General features: G+C 30.6%; 1 pseudogene; it reads right to left on the bottom strand.

Annotated features, from left to right (window-relative positions):
- Positions 1–11,294: 11,294 nt before the first annotated feature.
- On the bottom strand, positions 11,295–12,740 carry LOC123915264 (annotated as a pseudogene).
- Between the last annotated feature and the right edge of the window lie 5,458 nt (positions 12,741–18,198).

The raw sequence follows: 18,198 nt of genomic DNA on the forward strand, positions 1-18,198 counted from the left end.
TTGAATCAACCTAGCTGCAAATTAAATTAAATTCAATAAATCAAATTAGGTCATTCAATATTTCAATTCAACAACAAACAATAAAATTTAATCAATTAATATTGTTACTAAAATAAGCGATCTTGTTAAATATTTGATTCATTTCATTGGATTAATCTGTAATTTTTTTTTCTTGATCGATTAATGATTTTTTCTTGATGAAATAAGATTGGAAGAATTGCGATTAAATAAATAATCGAACGATAATATGAAATGATTGGTGACAATTAGCGATTATAATCAAATGAAATCGCCATAATGAAACCCTAATGCGACGTGTTTTTTGATAATATATGAAATAAAATCAAGATCTAAATCGATGAGAAATAATGAAAAAGAAGATTAAAATTGTTACTTTTTTTTTGTGATAGTTAGTTGTAACGGTGATGAACCTAGGTATATGGCGATGATTGAGAAACTGAAAGAGAAAGTGAGAACGAGAGAGAGAGAGAGAGAGAGAGAGAGAGAGATTATTACGTATACTGTGATGAATCTTCTCTTGTTTGTTGTTCTTCAGCTCCTTGGTTATAATGTACGATGCAAAAATTTACTAACAACTTTTCAAATTATTGTCGTAGTCAATGTAAATCCTATTACTCATACAAGTTTTTTTTTTTTTTTTGACAATATTACTCATCATAAAAGTTTTGTTCTTAATAGATGAAGTGGTAATCCGAAATTAAACTCACATAATTGTGAGATCTCGGGTTCGAACCCTAATCATGACATCCGGCCTAACAATTATGATATTTTTTGCCAATTGAGCTAGGATTTATGGAACATTACTCATACAAGTTAATTAATGGATATCGAGTACTTCTAATCCTTGCGAAAAATACGAGAAATAATAGAGATTATTCGGAAAATCTGAATTTGATTTCTAGTGAAAATTAGTTGAGTTTTATTTATCAGGTCACTAAACAGTGTCCACGTACCAAAAATAAAATTAATGTTGATATGATAAATTTTGTACACTTTTAATGTAATTATGTACAATTTTCAATACAAAATTTCCTTATTTATATCTTTAACATAGTGTCGATGGCACTGTTTAGCATTTTTCTTTTTTATTTTGTTGTCGAGTTTTGGATTACTAGGACTCACTTTCTTGAGAATTAAAGAGTTAATATTGGATAAAAAAGAAGAAAAAATGGTCATATGTCGAGCTATCCGTCCTTTAAAGTGAGTGATTCACTTTAAAATATAAAGTGAATAATATCAATTGTTAATTTATAAATCAAAGGTATATATTATAAAGCTTTGTTTGGGAAAAATCAGCGGATAGTTGATAAGATAACTTATAACAAATAACTTATAGGCTAAATTATAACTTATAACGAATAAGTCAGCCGATTGAATTTGTAGTGTTTGATAAAATTAACGGTTTAGTTAACTTATAAGTATGAAATGACATAAAAAAACTTTATTTAATTAATATTTAATTTTTTTAAGTAAGATGATATATATATGAGTAAAATTGGAAGCAAAAATCGTAAAATATAAATTATAAGCTAACTGAATTAACTTATCAAAATAAGCTACAAACGGGTAAAAATAAACTAAATGCTCATGAGAAAAAACTTTATCAAACATGTCTTTTTTTGTCTCAAAATGTCGTGTTGCCAAACAAAGCCTTAGTAATTATAATATACTCATGAGATTGTTACAACTACGGGTCTGTTTGATAAAAATAAACTATAAGCTAGCTTATAGCTGATAAGCTAGCTGATAGCTGAAAAGCTAGCTTATAGCTGATAGCTGAAAAGCTAGCTTATTGAAATTAAAGTGTTTGGTAAAATTAGCTTTTAAATTGGTTATTAAATATAAAATTACATAATTGATAGTGGGTAGTTTTTTTTTAGAGTGGGTAGTTATTAAATTAAAGGGTAAAAATGGAATAAAGTGTAAAAAGCTATAAGCTATAAGCTCAAACGCTACTTGAAATAGCATCTGAAAAAAAGCTATAAGCTAGTATAAAAAGCTTGTTGCCAAACACCTCTAATTTTTTGAAACAAGCTTATAAGCTCATATAATAAGCTATAAGCTAGCTTATTTGTGTTACCAAACACACCCTACAACTCTTTACCTTCTTACTTTACACTTTGTTTACTTTAGAGGATCCAAATCCTATATATGCTAGGCCATCCAAATGCAAATTTTTTAGATCTGTCTCTTTAATATGTGGTACATGTTAGTATGATACTAATTTTAATTGGGATTGAGCCTAAGTGAAAATCTTCATTACTTCACGTGTACAGATTTTCTTGGCTTACCTTAGAGATAATTGGAAACAAATTATCAATTGAAAACACATATTTACTGATTTTCTTGCATTTGAGCAAACTTTAATTTGGCGTGTCTATTTTTCTTATGGGTGTTTGTGTTAAAGAATCCATGAAAGTTGTGTTTGCAATTGAGAGATGAGGCATGCTAAGAGTCCGTTTGGTGCGCAGGATAGGGAGACGGGATATGATAAAATTATCCTATCCTATTTCTATCCGTTGTTTGGTGCACCAATTGGAAATGATAAATTTAATTTATTACTAATCCTATTCTATTGACTCTTTGTTATTTTAATCCTAATTTTGGGTTGGGTTAACAACTTGATAGGATTATATTAACCTAGCGTTATTTTATAACTATGTGAATGGCTTCAAATCATCAATGATTTTATATTTCTGCCTAATATTAACACATCGATTCGCTATTGCCTATTACCTACTATGGTTTGCTTTCTCTTTTATTATACAAAGTGCTCATTGTGTATCTTTAGCTGCGTTTCCTGTTATTGGCCTGGCTTTTGCTCTATGCCGTGTACCTACTAGTGCAGGAGTGTATTGTTGTTTCCTATGCTTTTGCACTATGTAGCATGGGTACTTTTAAAATGATGAAGTACCCGTACCGGGTACGTACCAGTACCGAATATTCCATGGTACTCGTATGGTACGCACCGATTCCGTACATATTTTTATTTGGTTTATTTATGATATGAACACGGAAAAAACATATTGGTTGTTGAAAAATCTCTTAAAATATTATAATTTTTTATTATATTTCAATTATCTCTAATTTTTTATGAAAATAGTTGAGACGGTGGACCAAAAAAAATTAATTCTTCAAAGCATGATGATAATAATTCACTTAAAAATAATTTTTCTAATATTTTATATTAACGTAATCGTACCTTAAATTTTCTAAAAATGTCGTACCGCGTACCAGTACCTATACCGGATACCAGTACCATACCCGTACCTAGGCAACATAGCTTTTGCCCTTTTTGTGCATAATAATAGCATTAGTGTTTATATAAGAGCTTTCACTATATTGTTGAGAAATTGCATCATGGTATCTTGACCGTGTTTTATACAAAGTTCTTTATTTTTTTTCTCTCAATCAGAGTTCCTTATTTATAGGGATCATTCTACAACTGAGTTTTTTTTTTCTTCATATAATTACCTACTATGATGTTGTCTCTCAATGTGAGTTCCTTATTTTTTTCATATTCGTGATATTGTGTTTGATTGAGAGAAAATATCAAGTTTCAAAACACTTGTTCTGTTTTATAGGTAAATATGGATGATTTGCAGCAATCATTTTTAGAGATGATTGATCTTTGTGCCACATCGTTTGCACATATTTATGGGTTGTCATAATACTACTCGTCTCGCATTTGTTAAGTCTTTGATAGGGTAGTTTAAGTACGATTTGATAAAAATATTTGACAATATATTGTTGCTTTATCATTGTTTTATTGCTTCGTTGATTTCTTGCTACTGTGTGTATATGACAGTGACAATTTTAATTTGATACAATTTCAATTTTGGCAATATATTTCTTTTTTTTAATTTTATTTATTTTATTTTATGTTAATTAAAAATATAATTTTATTTTTATAAAAAAATGTATTTGTTTAACAAGAATAATTTTTCCATTTAATCATATCATGTCAATATCAAGTGTGCACCAAACACAGGATATGATAAAATAATGATATCATCTTTATTATCCAATGTGCACCAAACACATTACAGGATATGTGTTTATCATGTCACTATCATATCTTATCCAGCTTCTTATCATATTCTATCTCTATCATATCCTGCGTACCAAACGGATCGTAAGGGTAAGAGAAAGAACCAGAATTAAGTGTGAGAATAACTATTTATCTTATAGTATGTTTATTTTAATCCGATGGTCAAACTGGATGGTACACTAATGAGAGAATTAATTGAGTCATCATTTTAGATGTCACTTATAATATGATTTTTTTTTTTCTTCTCAAAACGATTTATAATTTGATGCGGATGAAGCACCGATACGTATTGTTAAGGCCCTATTATCCTTATTATCATACCGTCAATACATTGATTACAACGTAGATTTCACCCTCGACATTTTCCAATTTTTTTTTCTTTTTAAAAATTTACATATTTTTCATATGTCAAATCTTAATTAAACGACACTGATACATTGTACCTCTTGATTGTGTGAATTTGAGACACCCGCATCCTCTCCTATGAGCGGGAAGGGAAAATTTAAAAAAATTTGTTTTTTTACCTTTTATAAATAGTAAAAATATTATAAATAAAGTTTCTCTCATTAATTATATACTTTAATTAATTTTTAATTTTTTTCTAAGAGAATTTTATTTTACTTATATCCACTATTAGTAATTTTTTTTACTGTTTTAGTAAATTATGATTTTCAAATAATTAATTTGAAATTTACTTATTTTGTATATCAATCCAATCTTGATTCAGCAACCATCAATGTATCATAGGGACAACCCAGTGGTAAGACATAAAGAAAAGGATCTTGCGAAATTAGGGTTGTCAAATGGGTCGGGCCGATCCAGCCTGGTTCAGCCAGGTAGGTGAAACTATATATGGGCCATAATAGTCCGACTCTGCCCTGTCTAGTGGGTCAAACTATTATTGAGCTACACATTAACGAGTCCCTGGCCCGGCCCATATGGGTCATGTGGGCTAATGGGTCAGCCCGACCCATTTCATTTTTTTTCATTTATTCAATATTTTTGTATGTTACTTTGATGTATTTTTTTTTCATGATTATCAATTTTATTGAGATATAACTGTATGCAAGTGTAAATAATTTTTACACCAGCACTAAATATCAATTAAACTTTAGTTTGATTTCTATAAAAATATAATTAAACCAAATTAATAAATTGTAAACTTAATTTTTCTAAAAATTTTTGGTACGTAAAAATAACCATTTTTATTAGGCTTACAGATTTAACTATATTTTTTATAATGATTTTTCAATTAGATGATAATGTTTTATTTCTATTATTTTTTCAAAAATAACATAATTTCTTAAAAAATGGGTCGGTCCTGAAGCCCAATGGACTAGCCCGCCCCAACCTTATTTTAATATGGGCTACATGGGCTTGGGCCAAAAAGGCCCAGTTGATTTTGGCTAGGATTTAGGCCCGACCCGTCCAAACTTGTGGGCTAATGGGCCGACCTATTAAGCCGGCCCAATTTTGACAGCTCTACTCGAAATAAAGCCAAAGGTCTTCGAAAAAGAAAAAATAGTGTTTTCCACGGTATAAAATAATGTGCGACTTTGTATTTTGCGAGTGAAGGAAGAGTTTTTGTTAGATTTTTTATAATTTTTTTTTAATATTCTTTGTTTTTGTTTAACACTTTCATTCTTTTTCTGAATAAGAAAAAAAATCTCACTTTAAAATTCGTTTAGATCTCTTTTAGGGTTAGGCCGACTTTGATACATCGTACTGCTTGATTGCGTGAATATGTGACTCGAGCAAATCCAAATCCCAAGAACACATTTTCTTTACAAAACGCCATCCTAGCACCCGTTCCCATGAGCGGGAGAGGAAAATAAAAAGTGATTATTTTCTTTACCTTTTATAAATCGTCGAAACCTTTTATAAATCGTCCAACAAATAAAATAAAGTTTCTCTCACTATATTTCTTTGTACCAAAAAAAACTCTCTCTCCCTCTCTCTCTCTCTCTCTCTCTCTCTCTCTCTCAATACATTCGCCACCTTCAGTGTTTCTCTCTGAAAATCACTTTCTTTGTCATCATCCTCATCAATTTCTTCATAATCGTGTTTTCAAAAAAAAAAATCTTCATAATCGTTATCTCTGTGCATCACCAATCATGTCATTCTCTATAAGGTATCAATCTATATTCAATAATTTTTTTTTCCATTTTCATTTATCAATTTCGATTTTCAATGTTTTTTTCTGTTATGAAAGTGAGTGTAACAAACAAAATTTTAATTGCGTGTTGCAGAGACTACACTAACAAGATGAGAACCGTTAATGCTTTCCAATGTTGGCCGTTAGATTTAGGGCAATTATCACAAGAGGATATCCAGTCTAAGCTGCCTCCGATGAACGACGCAGATGACGGTCGTAGACGAGCTGAAACCAATAATTCATTCGGAGAGGTTTCTCGAAACGATGACGTTGCATCGATGGGGGAGAAATCATTGAGTAGGAGGAAATCGAGGCTCCGCACATTTACGGAGATTATCGATCGAAAGAATGATTCAGAGAAACTGTCGCAATCCAAGGTAGTAGTACCACCTTTACCTCTGCCGCCGCCAGCTCCGACTTATCCGGAAATGGTACCTCCACCACCTCGTTCGTCAAATACTCAACTTGAGGACTTGATGAAGGTCATCGTACTGGACGATGAGGAGGAAGAAGATCCTCAATTAATAACGCAATTCAGACGGAGATTTGAAGGACCGAGATCTGACCAGTATCCGCTTGATGAAATCTTCAAAGCGCCGGAAATCAATGTTGCACCAATGGTATGTATTATTTTTAATTACTTTTTAATATATGTTTTTTACCAAATTCCTTTATGATTTTTTTTGAAAGATGTTTTTGGTGAAGTAACTGTAACTAGAATTTTACGTGAATAAATGGAGAGTTGTCGGTTTGAATTTCAAACATAAAACAATGTCTCTACCAACTAACAATTTTTGCATTTTAACAGTTGAGTTAAAGTTTGCAAACAAATTTGCTGTTTTCCTTACCGTTCAAACTTTATTTACCGAGTGCATATTAATTGTAAATAAAAACACATAAAAATTAATTATTTTTTTAATCAATCATTTAAAAAATGTAATTAATAATTATTGATATAAAAAATATAGTACAATTACACTATAATGTAATAAAAGTTATGCACACATTATTTATTATTGAGAAGAAATAAAATAATTAATATAATCTTTTTTGACCAAACTCATTAACCATTAATTATTTATTATTGTGTAGAAATAAAATAATTAATATAAATTTTTTTTATCAAACTCATTAACCATTAAAAAATAATATTAAACTTATTTTGGAATATGTATTTGTTTTATTAACATGACACTCAATATTTTTTTTGGTTGATAATAACGTGCCACTGTTTTTTGTTGATAATTTAATTAATGTTTTTTTTTGCTGACAAAATTAATGTTTTTTATTGTATGGTAGTTTTATACAATTCCTTGAAGAAAAAAAAGAAGCTAATTTTATACAAATTTTGTTAATCTTGTTGACCAAATATTAGAAATTAAGAAAATGGGTAATAGTATAAATTTTATTAATTATTTCAATACTTCGTAGAAATTAATTAAGTAGAAGAATATATTAATAAAGTTTATTAATTATTTCAATATTTTTGCAATTTGTAAAAACACTTATAATATTTGCTTAGTATTTTCCAATTAATTAAAAATATACTACATTGCAAATTCAGAATAACTACTTAGGAAGTTGAAAACTTTTATTTTTTGATAAAAGAAGTTGAACTTTTTTATGAAATATATCACATTTAAACACTAAAAGCATTTTGTTAATTAAAAGAAATCATTTTCAGGGTACACATCTCTTATTTTCAAATTCTCTAAGATGTTTAAAACTCAAATCCAAACCCTGCCTAAATCCTTTAAGCACACGGTTGACTACAAACTCATAATTTGTGTGTTTACAAACTAATAACTGCATTACTTTCATTGTTTTATCCGGTTTAGTCATACGGTTCGAACAGTGACCCAGTGGTTCGACCAAAAAATCAGTGATCCAGTACCCTCACTGGTTCGATGACCAGTCCGGTTTTTAAAATATTGGTCTTGATGTATATATATAAAACATAGTAGCCGCTATTAAGGCTTTTTTTACCGTTTACATGTTGAAGTGTGTTATCGGGAACGCGGTAGTTATTTTCAGTTAGTAGTTATTCGAGTTAGTTGATTCACTTTACATGTTTCAGGGAGATGCTGCTAAGCTCAAGTTGCCAAATCCAGTGAGCAATGAATCCAAAAAGTTGAAAGATACACTTGGTGATTCTGATGCTTCTGCACAAGAAAAGAGAGGAAAAGAAAAAAACTGTGACTCTGTGGGAAAGCAAGGGAAAGTTAAAACTGAGGCATCTTCAAATGTGTTGGTTTCTTCGGTTGAAAAGGTTAAGTTTTCTGGAAATGATGAAGGAACTGAGAATCTGAAAAGAAAAGAGCTTTGTGTTAAACTTCAAATGAAACAGCATTCTAATGGTTCAGAACAAGTAGCTGTACAAAAATTCTTGAAGTCATGTGCTAATCAAGAGAAATCAATGCCTTTAGTAAAGAAGTCGAAATCATTATCCAAGGTGTCGTTTTGTGATGATAATTTAGTTCAGTTTGATAAAGGCGACACGCCTAAAGTGCAGTTTTCGTCAAATGCTGAGTCTTTTCAGTCTGCGGCTGTGAACCCGAATGCTAGTTCAAGGACATATATGGATAAATCGAGCTTCGTGCCAGAAAAGCAGATGAACTTCAATGGTTTGTCACTGGATTCTAATGGAAAGCTAATCAAATTCAGTTCAAGTGGAAAGGTTGAGATGAACCAGCCCGATAAATCGAGTAAATTAAGAGGTTCTTTTAGTGGTTTACCTGTGGGTTATTCTCCTCATCATTCTAGCCGAGAAAATTTAAGCATTGGCGAGAGAAATGTTGCTTCCAATACACTGCAAAATCAGGCAACACAAGAGTTATTCAATCGGATTGATTCAGAATTGAAACTTATAAGAGATTCTTCTATTCAACAGAATAAAGAAGACAAGATTCTTCCGAAAGAAAGTTCTAGTCTTATTTCACCATGCTATAGCCAACCAAGAATGAGTACTTTGAAGGGTAAAGATGCTGTTAAACACAAACCACACTCTGGTTCGAAATTGCAAATATCCCCTGATAATTTGTACCAACCTGTTAAACTAGAGAGGAGTAAGCCATTGCCAACCAGCGGCATATCGATGAAATCACACAAGTTCCAGCAGGGTAATCTTCATCAAAATCGAAGCATTGGAAGTGTTGGTAGAACTGGAAGTTCAATCATTTCAGACCCGTTTAGATCAAGAACCATTCCTCAGGGACTCTTCGCTGCTCCTACATTGAACAATGGTATAAGTTCAGCCTTTGAATTGTCTCAGTTACCACCACCGCCGCCATCATCATGGTGTCCACCAGCGCCGGTTGTTCAACCTGCACATGTTCGAGTTACCAATCAACCCTCTCCCATAAATAGATGCACAGTTAAGGCAACTACCAAAGACAATCATCAACTCTCAAGTTCCAGGAAGAGATCGGCAACTGAATTCATCGATCTTACAAAGCCAAATAAGTTACCAAATGTAGAACAAGAGAATTCAAGCCGTGTGACGAAAACATATAAAGATTTGGTGAGAATTATATATATATTTTCTTATTTAAATTTTTTTAATGGAATTCTTAAATTTCTTTTGACAATTATACTTACAAAAATTATTCACTTTTTGCAGAATTCAGAGAAGGATGATAAAAATTTATCTTGACTTGATTTTTTTGTCCAAGAATACCTGAAGTAAGTAATACTGGTTAGTTGTTAGTATATAGTTATCTTTTCATAATGAATATTTAAACTTTGGTACTCATTAATATTCTTCTGCTAAATTTCTTAATGTTCTGCTAAGTATCATTTCTGATCGGACTGTCAGAAACTTTTTTTTTTTTGTTAAGTAGCCTAATGATTTGAAATTCCACCTTAAGGTGTATAAGTGGGAGGGATGACCATGGTTCGAACCCCGGTCCCCTGCATATATAATGCGCAATGTTCGTGTGTCAACTGAGCTAAGCTCACGGGACGATGGTCAGAAACAGTTACTGCATTGACGCAGTAACTGCATCAAGTCCATTTCCGTTGGCAACCCTCTTCGTCTTCAGATTTTTTCTGATAGTGAATGTGATGTTATTATTTTGATAGTGATAATTGATCATGTTTTGTAATTTTAGGAATATTAGTTTATTTCTTCTAAAATTTGTTTTATATGCCTCATGTGTATGCTAATTTCTGGTTTTATTATTATCTTGATAGAGAGTCTAATTATTACTTGACTACATAAATTATAGTGATTAATGATAATAAAGTGATTGTTATATTTTCTGTAGGATGCATTTAGAGGAAGTGGAGATCATTGAAGGACAATATCAGAGTCCTTTGTAGGCTGCAAAATTGTTGTATTTTTTATCAGTTATATGTTTTAAGACTTGTTTATTTTGGAAGTAGCTTAATGTGTTTTAGTCAAACTCTTAGACTTATTATGTAATGTTGAAGAATTATTTTGGATGTAGCTTAATATGTTTTAGTCAAACTGTTAGACTTATTATGTAATGTTGAAGAAATTAGACAACTGCAATGACTTATGTATTACATGACTTTGTTAAATTTTTTGGGGATCAACTTATATATTCTTAATTTATTTGTGGTGGTGAATTGATATTTTTAAATGTATAATGTGGTGATTTGTAACTATAACACACCTACTGCCTTCAATCCGTTGAACCGGGCAACCTCTTTCCTCATTGCTTGTTAGAGAGCTATAACTTCACCGGTGAGATTGTCAGCCAGGTGAAGAACTATTGACTGTAAGCCATAGCAGTTACTGTCACTCAATTGAAATGTTTGCCTATGGAATGAAGATGGATGATCCTCTTCCTCGTCCTCGTCCTCGTCATCCTCCTTTCACTCCCCATATCACTGTCAGTTGATTTTCAACTTTTCAGGTTTTAAAGTCTGGTCAGTTGATTTAGTTCTTTTCATATTGATGGTTTTAAGGATTTGTCATTGGTCTTGTTGGAATTCTTATTTATTGACAATCAGAGATATCTTTTAAGGTATCAAAGAAGGATGATTAATCATTAATGGATTGATTGAAACAAATTTTTTTAAGAGACCAAAATAAAATAAAAATGACTTCAACTTACAAGCAGGATGAACTTTTATTTCTTTAACAGCAAAGATGGATTACATAGAACAAGCATGATGAACTATAGTACACATACCACAATGGCAAAATATAAAACACTTCAAACATTGTTAACATTAATTATTTTTCAACTTTTGAATTAGCTTCTTAATAGTAACCTCACAATCTCCACCAACACTTATAGCTTTCCTTGCTCCCTCTTTAATCTCCATTGCTTTAACTTTCAATAATTCATTATCCATAATCTCTTTTATAGCATCTCCAATTTCTTCCCCTTTCACTACACATTCCCCACCCCAACCCCAACTTTTGTTCCAAACCCCCCACCCACTAAACTCCACCAACCCTGCATTTATCTTCTGATCACTATGTTGAGGCCAACCCAAAATTGGCACACCATTCAAAGCTGCTTCCATAATTGAGTTCCATCCACAATGACTCACAAACCCACCAACACTTTTGTGACTAAGAATATTAGTTTGATCCACCCATTCCTTAATCACCAAACCCTTTTCCTTCATTCTCTCAACTAACTCAACACCTAATACTTCTTCTAACCCAATTTCTTCATCTTCTTTGTCAACAATCTTATCCTTAACAACCCACAAAAAATTATATCCACTTCTTAACAACCCAAATCCAATCTCTCTCATTTGATCTCTTCTTAATGCAGTTCTACTTCCAAAACAAACATAAACCACAGATCCAATAGCTTGATCATTAAGCCAACTAATCAAAGGTGGTGACTGGTGATGATGCTTCTCCTTCCACCTCCAAAGGTAGAAAAGGACCAACAGGATAAAGAGGAGGCATATCTTTGACAACTTTTCCATCACTAAAAGCTTTTAGTGAATGAGATTCAAGTGCTTCAAATGTGTTAAGAAAAAAACCATCTAGTTTTGTGAGATTAGGACTATCTTCCATTATAAAGTCTCTAAACAAGGTAGGTTGGAAAAGAATTGGTGGCATAGATGAATATGGTAAAGGTGAAAATGGAATACCAGTAATATGAATCTCATCAGAAAGATCAAATTTAGAATGAGCAAGAGTAGGAAAGTTAGAGACGAACGAGAACATGGAAGCCGAAGAAGTGAACAAGGTGTAGTTAGGAATAGAGAGTTTTTGAGTGATTGAAAGAAGAGGGGTAACAAGGAAGATATCAGAGATGAAAATAGATAGAGGTGGTGAAAGTGAAGTGATTAAAGGAGGAAGAAGATGTGTTGATTCGCGGAGAGTTTTGACACGGATGAACATAGGGTCACCAGAGATAGGAGGAGAAGGTGGTGGTGGAAGATGAAATGGGATGAGATTGATTTGAGGGAAAGAAGAATGGACAAGTGTAAGAGACTCACACGACACGTGTCGGACAAGTGTCCCAAAAACAATTATTTTTTCTTTAAGTATACTCTCCTTACACACATATCAGACATATCTACAAGAGTTAAAGATACGTCGAAACAACAATATTAATCAATGAGGGTTTGAAGACATTGTATTTTGATTACAATAATTATAGTTTTTTCGATAGTAGATGAATAAATAAAGGTAAAATATTATTACATTTTGTTTTAAGACTTTTTTTAAGAAATAATTTGCTAAACATAAATATACATGTATATATTTTGATTTTCAATTTATATCTTTTATAAATATGTAGCGGTGTCGGTGTCCTATATTCTTTACATTAACGGTGTCGCCGTGTCCATGTCAGTGTCGTGTCGCGGTATCCGTGTAGGAGTCCGTGCTTCATAGGTCGGACATGACTCGTTCCGTTCCGCGCTAGTCTGTGTATATTATGTAAATTTATGTTAAAAAAATAAAAAATACTTCCTCCGGTCCTACATATAAGAATACATTGAAAAAATCACACAGACCAAGGAGACTTATTTTTTTTTATTAAAAATTCTAAAATGTTATGTGTTATTCCAAATATAACCTTGGGAATGTGTTTATGTAATTAATGCATAACATTGGAATAAATTAAATTTTATACAATTTAACTAGTCCCACACCCGTGCGATGCACGGGGGTTATGCGGTATTTTATATTATAATAATGTTGAATTCACTTCTTTCAATCACATGCACAATAACATCTAAAACAATTAAAATAGAGACATATTATTTAGATTAAAATATCAATCAATATATGAGATTTAAATTAAAACGAAAGTTAATAATCATTACCAACTATTTTTTCTTCTTCAGTTGAATTCAAAATATCTTGGAATGGCATAAAATCAAAATGGTTCAATGGAATGTGTGGAGCATCGATCTTGGTAAATGTAGTAGTGTGCGATGCACGAACATTATGCGTTGTTTTATAATGAAGCGTCAAAAAATTATTTGTATAAATAGTAAATTAATAATTGAAACAATAGATGTTATCAAAATAATATTAGCAATAAAACTTAATTAAAAATATTAACAATATGAATTATATTTCTAATTGCATTTCAAATAATTTATTTCTAGTGTTTCGTAAATATCATGCAAAGTCCCACTACAGAAATATCACAAATTAGACAATAAGAATGCTAAGAAAAAAAAATATTGAATATTAAAAGGGAAAGAAATGTAGAAATAAGGATGAGAAAGATGGTTGGGCAGAAGAGTTATACAATGACTATGATAAAGTGTTAAAATAGAATAAAGAGCATCAAAATCTATATATACTTGCAAAATCAATAATATAGTCTCACTCGTTAAATACAAAAAAAAAGAAAGATACAATAAAATCATAAATTTCAGAAACATATCATTATTCTACAACACTAATAACCCTTCCAATTGGAAATTTCACATGCTCATATATGTATGAGGAGGTATATATATATATATATATATATATATATATATATATATATATATATATATATATATATATATATATATATATATATATATATATATATATATATATATATAGGGGAGGGATCAAATTACATCGGTGTAACATTTGAGTAATGTTACACCGCTTAATAACGCTTCAACGAATACAAATTTTACAAAATCCATCGTTGGATTGAAAGTTTATATCATATAGATCATTCATGTTCAATTCTATAAAAATCTAAAATCATTTGATATGTTATTGAGATTGATCAAGCTTTACGGTATTCAATAAAAACACATAAAGCGTTAATCTTGATCGGTCTCAATAACATATCAAACGATTTTAGATTTTTGTAAAATTGAACATGGACGGTCTAAATGATATAAACTTTCAATCCAACGGTGGATTTTGTAAAATTTGTATTCGTTGAAGCGTTATTGAGCGGTGTAACATTACTCAAATGTTACACCGGTGTAATTTGATCCCTCCCCATATATATATATATATATATATATATTATAAAATAATTAATTCACAAAACCATTTTTATTATAGTGGGAATGTCAATCAAAAGGCTTGGCACTAAAAAAAAATTAAAAGAGGTGATTGTTTCACTTATTATCTAACTCTTGATTTGTCCACAAAAAGAAATGATCTAAAGGCTATGATTGATTTATACAATTAGGGTTAGGATTAATGGTAGGAGAACTATCTAGGATTTATATATAATTAATTCACAAAACCATTTTTATTATAGTGGGAATGTCAATCAAAAGGCTTGGCACTAAAAAAAATTTAAAAGAGGTGATTGTTTCACTTATTATCTAACTCTTGATTTGTCCACAAAAAGAAATGATCTAAAGGCTATGATTGATTTATACAATTAGGGTTAGGATTAGTGGTATGAGAACTATCTAGGATTTATATATATAGATAAGGGATTATTTGTTTAATAAAGAATAAATTTAAAGAGTGTTTCTTATAAAAAGGACCGAATTTTTGTTTTTTAAAGTGTTTCTTATATATCGGACCGTAGGGAGTACATGTTTTATGTTATCGTCAGTTTGTTAATAACATATTTTTGCTGCTCAAAAAACTGCTGCTAAAAAAACAAGTCTAGGGTATTGTTGGTATTATAAAAAGTCCACACCAAAAATATTTGTATCCTCTTTATATATAATATATACATATAGATAAATTAAATATGATTTTTTTTTGTTTTTTGCACATAAATAATTTATCTTATATTCTTACGTTAAAAAATTCTAAATTTTATAGAAGATATTCTTATAATATTATATACATAGATACAAAAAATCTTTCAAAAATGTGAAAGTATACAAGAGTTTGATTAAAAGTAATGACCGTCTTTTGTTTGACTTACTTGTCTTTGGGTGATATGGAAAGACAGAAATCATCGTTTGTTCAACGGCTCAACAGGCACACCTCATCTTTTGTTGGACAAGATCAAACTTTTCTAATTTAGGTGGTTAAAGACGACGAGTATCACATTAACTTCAAACTACCATAGCTGGTGGTCTAGTCCATTGTTGTGTTTGAGTCTTGTATGATTTGATTATGATTGTATCTCTCTGACTCTTTTGTAAACTTTTGTAGTCTACCTCGGTACGTCTTGTGCTGGAGAGACTGTTTGTGTTAATATATTTCATTTTGGCTTCTTCAAAAAAAAGTAGTGACCAAAAGTTGTGAAAGAAATCGTTAAGGACTGAAAACGAAAATCTGGAAAACTATACTCCGCATCATGGGACAACTATACTCCGCACTTATATGAAAAAATAAAATACAATACACTAAAACGGAAAATCAAAACAACCAATGTCACACTGAGACAACGAAAACCACAAAAAATACAAAAGAAACACTAAATATATGGAAATCATATATTTAACTAAAATAGAAAGAAAAAAAATTCATTTGGAGGGGTGATTATATATAGGACTAAATTGACCATAAATCACCCCTCTGGTCGATCAAAAACAAGAAAAAGAAATGGTGACAACTAGAGTTAATAAAGGGAAGAAAATAATTTATTCGCACGATCTTTTCTCATCAAAAGAAACAGTAATTTATTTGTATGATTTTTTTTCTGCAAACAAAAAAAAGGAACTTTTTATATACAATTAAGAAAAGTTTATATAAGAGATTTACGATTCCATGTACCATTTGACCTAGTTTTTTTTATGACTTATTTCTAATTTTAAAGAGAAATCCGGCCAAACATAAATTAACATAAGTTCTTTTTAAAAATAAGAACTTTTTTTTAGTGAAGAAAACAATGGATAAGGAGCCTAAACAAAAAGCTACAAATATCTTCGCCCCCTTTTTTTATTGGTTTCTCCTTCGAAACCCAGCAGCATCCATTTTATATTTTCATTTTACTAATATTTTGCATGTTGGAATTTTGGAAACGCCACAGCCATTAGCTAATCTGATGATATCTTACTTTATCATTACAATTTTTATTTAATCTAATGATTTTTATATCTATTCTAATGTTATAGTAATGGATAAATATAAAAAAGAAAAAAAAAGTTAAATGTTACAAAATAATTATTAATATTTTTTTTAAGACTAACTCGGTTGATAACTATTAAAAATATTATTATAGAGATCGAAGTTCGAACTCTGAATTCCCCACTTCTTCATATTTATAATGTGTAAATTTAGCCTCTAAGCTACCGAACTAAACAAAATATTAAGGGAGAATGCACTTTGCCGCCTAAACGTGCCGCCCAATTGCTTTCATTTTTTAATTTTTTAATCTCCACAAATTAAGGATAGTATTAGTAAACGTCGTTGCTATGTTAATTTCCAACATTAAATTTCCACTATGACCGTTCTTCTTCTACTTTGCCACAAGACTTTCAACTTCTCTAACTTTACTATGGTGCGTTTGATTCGCAAAAAATAAGGAACAAGATAAAACAAAAATAATTGTTCAGCATTTGATTTAAAAAGGAAAAAAAGGACAGCAGAAAATAAAAACATTGAGGACAGGACAATTACCCACTTTTTTGTTACACACTAAAGTGGGAGATAACTTTTTGTCCAACAGACAAATGAAATAAGGGGAATGTTAACATGTGCACATATGACACATATTAAGGAATCAAAAATAGAAATTATGCTTTAAAATTTGTGCATTTTAACTTTTCAAACATTAAATTTTTTGTATCATTAAATGTTGAATTTCTATATTAAGATATCTTAACATGTGTTCTATATGCACATGTTAACAATACCCATGAAATAAAAATACACTTTTATCCTTAAATTTTCTCGATGTCTTCCTTAGCTTTTTATGCAAACCTATTCGTTCACTTGCAGGTCATATATGATCTTTATCAAGAAACGGTTTGGAATCCTTTTCTTTTAATTTTCATTCTTTGTTTTTTCTCTTCCATTTCCATGTTTATCCTTTTTCTCTCAACACCAGATTTTTCTCTCTCATTATCTCTCACCACCACCACCACCACTCTTCCTCCATAGATATGGTTGTTAGATTCTGGATCAGAAAAAGTACTCTATTGTTGTAACTAGTAGTAATAGATTTTTTCCAGCAAAAAATCATCAGTTTCTAGATCTAAAAACTCCATTATTGTAGTACCTTTTTTCCAACAAAAGAAATGTACAATATCAAATTTCAAACTCCTTATCTCAAAAAACATTCATCAAATACCTTTTCTCAAAACAGTTCAAAGGAACGTATATATGTCAAATGGAAACAATTTCAAAGATATGAAAAATGTACAGATAATTTTTTTACGAAAAAATGTACTTTCACTTTAAAAGAGGAAGTATATGTTGCACAGCTAGCCACCTAGTTACGAAGTGAAAGGACAAGAGTTCAAAGTGTACAAGTTTAAAAAGGCACTTAATGGCTTGAAACAAGCCCTAAGAGCCTCAAACAAAAAAATTGACAAGTTTCTCAATGAAATTGAGTTTGTAAAATGCATCACTGTGAACATAGAGTGTATGTTAAGAAAGATGATGGAGTGTATGTTAAGAAAGATGCTGCAAAGGGAATAAAGA

Source organism: Trifolium pratense, linkage group LG3 (assembly GCF_020283565.1).
Source record: "Trifolium pratense cultivar HEN17-A07 linkage group LG3, ARS_RC_1.1, whole genome shotgun sequence".
In the NCBI taxonomy this organism is placed as follows: Eukaryota; Viridiplantae; Streptophyta; class Magnoliopsida; order Fabales; family Fabaceae; genus Trifolium; species Trifolium pratense.